Source organism: Lathyrus oleraceus, chromosome 4, assembly GCF_024323335.1.
Source record: "Lathyrus oleraceus cultivar Zhongwan6 chromosome 4, CAAS_Psat_ZW6_1.0, whole genome shotgun sequence".
Taxonomy (NCBI): Eukaryota; Viridiplantae; Streptophyta; class Magnoliopsida; order Fabales; family Fabaceae; genus Lathyrus; species Lathyrus oleraceus.
The window spans coordinates 237,652,353-237,662,113 of record NC_066582.1 but is presented as its reverse complement, the minus strand read 5'-3'; the positions used below and the strand labels follow the sequence as shown (position 1 = coordinate 237,662,113).

At 35.9% G+C, this 9,761-nt stretch overlaps 1 non-coding gene across 1 annotated transcript; it reads left to right on the top strand.

The window, feature by feature from the left end:
* The first annotated feature begins 267 nt into the window (after window positions 1-267).
* LOC127077329 (small nucleolar RNA R71) lies at window positions 268-374 on the top strand. The gene has a single exon (XR_007787163.1). It is a non-coding gene; the product is annotated as a small nucleolar RNA R71 (small nucleolar RNA).
* The last annotated feature ends 9,387 nt before the right edge of the window (window positions 375-9,761 follow it).

Sequence of the window (9,761 nt, the reverse complement as noted above, 5' to 3'; positions counted from 1 at the left end):
TTGTCTAATTTTTGAACAAGGGCATCTACCTTGGCATGGACATGGTCAAGGCTACTGATTTCATACATTCCACTTTTTGTTTGGGACTTTTCTACTGGAATTCTTTCACCTCCCCATTGGCAATGGTTTTGGGCTATGTTTTCAATGAGTTGACAGGCTTCGTTGTATGGCTTATCCATAAGTGCACCGCCTGCGGCAGCGTCTATTGTCAGTCTTGTGTTATACATAAGCCCATTGTAAAATGTGTGAATGATCACCCAGTCTTCGAGACTGTGATGTGGATATATCCTCATCATGGCTTTGTATCTCTCCCACGCGTCGTAGAGAAATTCTACATCTTTTTGTCAAAATCCGTTGATTTGAACTCTCAGCATAGCAGTTTTGCTTTGCGGAAAATATCGGGATAAGAAGACGTTCTTCAGTTCTTCCCATGTTGTAACTGAGTTGGATGGAAAGGATTGCAACCAAGCCCAAGCTCTGTCTCTTAGTGAGAAAGGAAAGAGGCGTAGTCTTATCGCATCTTGAGATACACCATTCGCCTTCATAGTGTATGCGTACTGCACAAACTTGGTCAGGTGTTCATTAGGGCCGTCCGTAGGATTTCCAGCAAATTGATGTTGTTGAATGGCAGATAATAATGAGGGTTTCAGCTCGAAATCGTTTCGATTGATAGTCGGGGCAACAATGTTATTGTGAGGTTCTTGTTGGGACGGGGTAGCGTAGAATTTAAGAGGACGATTTTGTGGTCCTTCTTCAGCCATGGTTGGCTTCTCGTCTTGTTTAGCAGTAGGAAAGAAGATATCGGGAATATCGTACCTTTGTTGGTACTCTAGTATTCTGCGTCTTATATATAAAAAACGCTCTAATTCAACGATTGGTGGTGCTAAGTTAATGCCTTGTGAGCAAGTACTTAGCATACAATCGGGGGAAATAAGGGAAAGGAGATTAGTTTTTATTTTTACCTTAGTCTATACCGTGCAACAAAAGAATCACACTAGTTGACTAAATCAGGTCCCCGGCAACGGCGCCAAAAACTTGATACGTGCGTGACTGTATATAGAATATAGTCTATCGGGTACTTGACTGCAAGTGCACAGTCCAGTCGTTTTAGTTTTAAAAAATATCGAACCCACAGGGATCGATGGTCAAACTAATACTACTAACATCACTATGTTTAGCTAAGGGAATGATTTTTGGAAGATTGGTTGAAAAAAATTAAGTCTAATGAAGATGGAGTTTTAAGAAGGTATTAATGGGGGGATATCAGTATGCAACGCATTAATCGTCAGGGATTCGATAAGTCACCTGTGTATAATTCAAGTACCAAATATCTTTCAGTAGAAAATACTTATTTAAAAGGCTTTATCTCACACTCTCGTGATTGTTGATTCAGACTATACCTGTAAGTTAAAATGTACGCTCTCGGTGTTCCATTTGAAGTTAAAAATACTTTTTGAAAATAAAGAAGTTCTAATTGCTTTTAAAGTGCTCTCGCTAATTTTAAAATCAATGCCTAGTTTTTACTATCCAGCTCGAGCCTCACGCTCTCGTGATTGTTGGTTCTCACCTTAGTTAATTTCCCACTCTCGTGGCAAAATCGTATTAAATAGCTTCTCACTTTTGTGACAAAGCTAATTAAATTTAAATTAAAAACTACAACCAAAAAGATTGTTTGAGACAAGGAGTTTTTCACCGAGTATTATTAAATCCCATCTAATTAAATTGTTACATACTGATATCGGTAGTTTAACCGGACATGTTAAATAATGCAAACGCAGACGAGCATAAACAGATTAACAATGCAACAAACATAGTTATAATAATAGCGGAGCAATAATAATAATAATTGAATAAAAACCTGACAATTGGATAAACAGAGTATGTCGAATCTTGAAGTACTTGAGCAGTCCTCCACCGGTCTGTAGGATTTTGCTTCTTTGATACAATTGCTTACTAAATTAAATAAAGTGTAGTAGTTCCCCAATGTAGGAAAATACTACTTTGGCTAACTGAAAAACGGAAAGGGAAAGGGAAAATGGAAATTCTAAACGGAATGGTAACTGAATTGCGGTAAGGAAAAATGTTGCTGAAGGAAAATAACACTAAAAAGCTAAAATATTGTAGAAAATAATTTGCAGAGGGAGAGTAGACGTCCCCTCGTTTCCAACTTCTGTCCTTTTAATATCTCTTGGTAGGTCATGGCAGTTGAGAGAAACAAGGAATGACTCGGTTGAGTGAGAAATCCACGGGAAAGTGGTTATGTTGCGGGAATATAGGCACATTTTGCACGCTTCTGTTGACTGTTCCAAGGCTATGATTATGGCTGTGTGACGCTCGTCATGGGCCTGTGACGCTCGTCACAGGCTGGGCGTGCCAGTCGTCATACACTCTGTGACGGTCGTCACATCAACAATTTCTGTGTTCTTCTGTTTTCTGTTTTTCTGCTGCTTTCTCATCTGTTTCTTCTTCTTTTTCTTCCTTTTCTACACCTTGCTCATTTATGCATGGAGATTTGAAATACCTGCAAAAATAAGTCGAATACTTGCGGAATAATCGGAATGTAAACTAAAGTGGTATGATCTTTGAGTGTAAATCAAGGGAAATATATGATGTATTTTTGCATTATCGACCGGGTGACAATAAAAAATAGCAAACTGGAAGTATTCAAAGTGATTGATCAAAAGGTTCAGGCATGATCGAATGACACTAAAAATAGAAGACTGAAAGTATTCAAAGTGATTGATCGCCAGGTTCAGGCATGATCGGGTGACATTGAAAATAACAAGAAATAAACAAATTGGAAATATTCAAAGTGATTGATCACCAGGTTCAGGCATGACCGGATGACACTAAAGATAGAAAACTGGAAGTATTCAAAGTGGTTGATCAACATGTTCAAGCATGACCGGGTTACACTTAGAAATATCCTCATTGGAGTTTTCAAACAAGATAAAACATCCAATCCTCTAGAAATTGCTTACAATGAAGAGTTCAAACATGACCTTCAGGAACCATTAGGAAGAATACATGGTAATTAAACTCTTATGTATGTGCCAAATCAAATTAGACTTAGACCATAAGAAAAGGTATCACGGCCAACTTCTAACTGATTTAATGTCAGCAACAACTAGACTTTAATAATGATGCCAACAATAATTGTACTTTCAAAATAGAATGCCAACAACAACTGGGCTTCAAGGGGAATATTGAGGTTAACCAATTAGACTTTCATAGGGGACACCAATAACTTATTGGGGAAAAGACATTGGTCATGTCCAAACCTCGAGGTACCAACAACAATTGGATTTTCAACTGAAGTGCCAGTGATAGCTGGACTTTTGGAGTTAGAAGAATGACAACTAACAACAAGGATTTAGATTAAATGTTAAATTCACATGATTGAGCATGATATGGATGATGAATGATATGAAAATGCTGACTCTAGAGAGACAAAGAGTTTTATGGAGACTCAATGGGGAATACATCCTCAATACCAGTAACTCAAATAAGTATCACAAGATGGACACTAGGGAGATCCTCAAACTTGGGAGTTACACACAATCAAAGGATTTATCCAAGAGTGCTTGTCAGTTTAGACTTCAATGGGGATTTCTGTAGTGAAAGTGTAAAAGTGCTTCTACAACCTTGAGACTTCTTGGGGAGACAAAAGATTTCCCTTTCCATGTTTCCATATATCAAAGAAAAATTATGTTTTTCAAAACATTTTCTTTTCAAAACGTTTTCATTTTCAAAAATCATTATTAACAAACAAATGAAATTTTGCATAACAAGGAAAGGAAAGAGAAATACAAAGGACAAAATTGATATGCAAAGTATATTTTTATTCAAGAATGGTAGCTTGCAAGTGGCAAGAGCTCCATGGAGTGTTACATTTTAAAGATGGCAATAGGGAAAGGTTTAAATTGAATCCAATAACCACTACTATCCCTAATAACTAAGATTTTCCCAAACTTTGCTTCTGACGAGAGTAACTAGATTGATCTTCAACTTTAATTCTTCATTAATGGTAAAGACCATCTGATACATTCAAATGCCTTTTGTCCCTAATTTTTTCTTAGACCTCCCTTTCGGGTTTTTAATCCATCAGGATGCTCTCTTTTTCCTAAGTCGCCCTTTCGAGTTTTCAACTTAGCGAGCTTTCGTTTTTTATTTTTACCCCTAACTTTTTCCTAGATCTCCTTCATAGGTTATGATCCACCGGGATACCCATTTTTTCCTAAGTCGCCTTTTCAGTTTTTCGACTTAGTGGGTTTTATTTAGACATAATATTTTTTGACCGCATCAGAGTTCACAGGGTGTGCAAGCTCTTCACCATCCATAGTTGTGATAATCAAGGAATCTACGGAGAATGCTTTCTTCACAACATATGTGCCTTCATAGTTGGGACTCAACTCTCCACACATATCCTTGTGTACTGCCAAGATCTTCTTGAGTACAAGATCTCCTTCTTTGAATTCACGAAGACAAACTTACTTGTCAAACGCCCTCTTGATCCACTTCTGGTACAACTAACCATGGCACATATTAGTCATTCTCTTCTCATCAATGAGTTTCAATTGGTCATATCTGTTATAGATCCATTCAACTTCCTCTAGCTTGGTCTCCACCATGATCTCAAAGCTGGTATCTCTACTTCAATTGGGAGAACTGCATCCATCTCGTACACTAGAGAGAAAAGGGTTGCCCCTATTGAAGTGTGAACTGAGGTTCTATATCCATGTAAAGAAAAGGGTAACATTTCATGCTAATCTTTCTAAGTTTTCACCATCTTTTGTAGGATTTCCTTGATATTCTTATTTGTGGCTTCAATAGCACCATTCATCTTCGACCGATACATAGAAGAGTTGTGATGTTCAATCTTGAAGGTATCACACAACTCTTCATTATTTTATTATTCATATTTTTCCCATTATCCGTGATGATTCTGCTTGAAACTCCATGGCGACAAATAATTTGGTTCTTGATGAAGCGGGCAGCCACTCGTTTCGTCACGTTGGTGTAGGAAGAAGCTTCTACCTATTTGGTGAAGTAGTCAATTGCAACCAAGATGAAAAGGTGACTGTAGCGGTAAATTCATGACCATCAAGCTATGGATAAACTTGACGTCAGTAAAACCAGAGTCGCCACCACACTTTTATTGCTTCCAAGGGAAAAGGGAAAAGTACGAACAGAACCCAAAAGATAAGAACTTTTCAAATCAAAACTAATAAAATGTCAGAGATTACAGGTAAGGGGGTGGGTTACACAGAGGGAAGGTGTTAGCATCCAAAGTGTCCTAGGTACACCTACGGAGCCCTTTTTTATGTGTACATGTGTTTTGGTGTAAAAGATGTTCGCAATAAATAGAGTGTGGGGATGAGAAAAGAATTCATTAATTATATTTTTGTGTTTGACAAGACCTTCGAACTTGTGCCTACGTACCAACATAAAACGAGGGATCAAAACCTCGTAGTTCGTGGTAACAATTTCAAAGTGAGTACATTACTTTTAACAAAATTTTAAGTTTAACAAAGGCACAAAAGGCCTAAAAGAGTTTGAATGATTGTTAGTTCTTTTTGTCTTTTGAAAATTTTAAGTCAAGTATAGTTAAGTTCATTTACAAATTTGGTTAAGAAAAAGAGTTTGAAAATGCAATGGCATAAGGCCAAAGTTTCTAATTTGCAATAAAGTCTAAGTTTAAAAAACACAAGAAAAGAAGATTTTAAAAGGAGGGAGAGATTTGAAATTAAAGAAGTGGGAGGAGATGAAGAGACTAATTCTAAGCAAAAATTAAAAGTTGAGAGTTAAAAAGATCTGACCAATGGGATGCTATCCAATAGATAAGAATGTCATATAGAAACCTAAATTTCCCTTGGACTTTAAAATCAAGCAATATCAATACACAAATAGCAAGATGAAGAGCACTGCATCAAATAAAAATAGCCACATCCAAGCTTAGCAACTTCATGATCTTCTTCATAATTTCCCATGTACCAGATGACATGCTCCTTGAATGGCTCAGAGATAGGCACTAGACACAGGTTCAAAGTATCAGCTTCAATAAGACCATGTAGCAGGTGAACTCAAATGGGATCTCAAAACTTGCATCAGATGAAAGTTCACTTCATAAGCACTTGGTTTCAGAAACAAATTGGCATTGGCCAAGTCCTTTTGCATAAGGAATGATTCCTAATTTTAAGTCCGAAGTCTCAGATCAAATCCAACAATCCACACAAATCTTTTTTAGAGTTTTTGTTGTTATTATGTGCGTTAAGGTCAAAAGATCACAAAACCAAACAAGATACACAAACAAGTATATACAATCACAATATAATCACAAACTAAAGCTCAAGTGAACAAAGTGAAAATGGCATTAAAATAAACAAGTTAAATGGTATGAATAATGGAAAATGTTTAAAGACTTAAATTTAAAGTGCATAAAAGTAATGAGCTTGAATTAAATGTTAGTTGAATGTTAGTTGATTAGAAGTTAGTATTGCTTTTGCTTTTTATGTTTTAAGTCATTCTTTGGAGAACATTCAACCCACTATTCACATGCATGGATCCTTGAACCAAGACATCTTTCAAAGGAAGGAGAAAAGGCCAAGTTTCCACATAATACCATGAAAGGGGGAGACTTACAATCTCACTTGCTAGAATGCTATGCCTTTTGTGTCAAAATTTAGCGCTATATTAAGCAATCGTAATTGGACTTATGTAGAAGTCACAACTATTTAAGGTTGGTCAATAGAAATTTTAGTGTTAATGCATGTTAGAGATATGGTATTATGAACCATACTCCTAAAACATACCACACTTAAAAGAAAATGGCAAAAGTGGTAGACCTAATTTCATCCACACTCATGTTGATTTTGCAATCAACTAGCCATAGGATGTAGAGATATCATAGGTCAATGAAATGGATGGCAATAGGATGGGATTGAGATGAAGAGGGATGGGAAATGAAATCAACACAAATTGGTCAAATGAGGACTTTTATCAAATTAAAATCATTCATTCATTTTGGGAGATGAAATGTACATTTCATCAATCCCCCTAAATCTAATGATATTAACTCAACAAAGTCAAATCAACCTTGACCAAGGCCCAACAATAATAGTCAAACTCAACAAGCCAACACAAATAGATAAACACAATTTATTTGCAATTAAACAATTAAAAAACAAATAAAAATACATTAAATAAAATTATGGTTGGTCAAAATCCTAAAACCGCACCAAAATACCAAATAAATGGCCATGAGATTTATCGTAGGTCAAACAAGGTCAAAGGACCTTGGAGAAAAAATTTCATCATTTTTGGAAACTTAAAAGTATTTTCAAACAATTAAAAATATGCACACAAAAATTAAATCATGAAAAATATTAATATTGATCCAAAAAATAATTATAATTCAGAAAAAGAAAAAGGAATTTATTTGAAAATATTTGGTGAAAGTCCCATATTTTTTGAATCAATATAAAAATTAATATGAATTAATGAAAATAAAGCAATTAAACTAAAAATCAGAAAAATACAAAATTACGTAGACCACTTGATCTCCCTCATTAATTGAGGTGGCAGATCAAGTGACTCCTAGCGTGCGTTCCATGGTGGACTAGATTCAATGCGCCACACAAGTGGTAATTGAAACCAACGCTTAAGATTAGAACAAAATAGATGGATAATATGGTCTGAGACATGCCAACGCACCGTCGGACCTCACCGGACCGATCCACCCTCAACCATCACCAAAATGAAAAAGGAGGACACGAATTTAAAGTAAAAATGCTCAGGAGCTCGAATCTGGCCTCAGTTTTACCTAACTCTAAGTATATTGAAAGATACAGGGAGTTGAATTTTGAGGATCATGATCTGAGTTGCTTCGATTTGACCTCTAAGCAACTCAATCTTGTTGCCTACATTGGTAGGACTTCAGACAACCAAAAATCAACAAGAATTATGGAGAATTGAGTGATAATCAAAGAGATGAAAACTTGAGAAATTCACCTTCACTGCAGGTTCAGATGGCCACGATCTTGCTCTCAATTGTGCTAGGAGATTTGAATCTCAAAACAGTGGAGATTCAAACTCGATTTTGAAAATCCTCAAGTTTATCCTTTGAATGAGAGGGTTTAGGGATGGTGACTCAAAGCTGGCGCGCAAGGGTCCTCAATTCAGAGTGAAAGAGCCTCTATTTATAGCCAAGACATTGTTATTTGCACACTTCTTTCCAAAGTTCAAAAGTAGAAAAATGGCTTTGCATGGATGCATGGGCGTGTGATAAGCCCGTGTAATGATGCATTCAGATCCAAAATCTTGTGCGAGCAATGTTAAAGTCATGTTATCAAGCCATGCATTTGTGTATGGAAAGTGGAAGTTCAAATATGCCAAATGGTCATCCAAATTTAATACATGATAAAGTCACTCATACTTTGTCCAAATGGGATGAAATTGGACTTTTTAGAAAGGCTAGATCAAGAGAAACAACTTTCATGTTGAACACTTTTTTATTTGAAGCTTGGATCATGATGAATTTTGAGGTGGAAGTTCTGAAACTCAAACATATCAAACAAATTCCTAAGTGTCAAGCCATATGTTCACTTTTTCCACCTTGAGTAACTTCTTCTATGGACTTCAAATTAGAAACATTCCTTCATAAAAGTTGTATCTCTCTCAAATTCCTTGAAATTAGTCACAAATTTGACCTCATTAGGATTTATCATGAAGGAGTTATACATTTTAGAAGTTGAGGAAAATCACTTGTTCAATATAATAAAAATTGAAGTAGACATCTTTAATTTGATCATGCAACTTGAATGGCTTTCATATAATAAAAATTGAGCAAGTTATGCTCTTGGGAAGTTGACCTCCAAATTAGGGTTTAGATAAAATGACCTATAATCTTTCACCCTAAAAAATCACTTTCCAAGAAAAACTAACTCTAGACCTTAACATGAAAGTTGTTTGGAATCTCATTTAGAGTAATCTTCTCTTAGAATCATTTTTATATGACAAAAATTGTAGGATATAGGGTCTAGGGAACCCTAGTTTTGATCAGTTGAATTCCTCTGGTCAACCACCATGAACGAACTTGCTAGTCTGGTATTCTCTTGACTTTTGGGACTCATGGAGGATTATATATGCATAAGATGATGAAATGTGAAGTATCCCTTGAAATATTTGATCAATTGGTGAAGAAGCTTGTTGGAGAAGTCACATAATATACCCAAATGAATTAGGGTTTCCAAGGTAAACCAACTCCAAACTCTTGATAATTTCTTGATCAAAGTATCATGTGAAGATCATAAGGATTCATATATGATGCCTAGAGCCATAATGAACCAAATCTTGATTTAGCTTCTTTCAATGAGGGTCTTAAACCCTATATATGAGCTTGATAGATCAAAAGGGTGAGCATGTGCCCTACCTACAAAAGAGTTAAACTATATTTTTGGTATTTTGGTTAGTAAATAAAGAAAAATGAAGTATGATACAATCAAATATGCTTGGTGATCTCTCCCAATGCAAACCCAATGAATGAGGAGTAAGAAGGATGTCAAGTTGTGATCCCAATTCTAATTGATATGATGAGAATAACATGTGGGATCTTAGGGTCAAAATTGGGGTCTTACAATTGCCTCTATTTAAAGACGTTCTAGCTGAGGAGGTGAAGATTAAAATATTCGTATCCACTCAGTAGAATGGACTTAAATAACAACATATAGAAACAAATTTTGGTCCCTAAGAGACCTCATGAT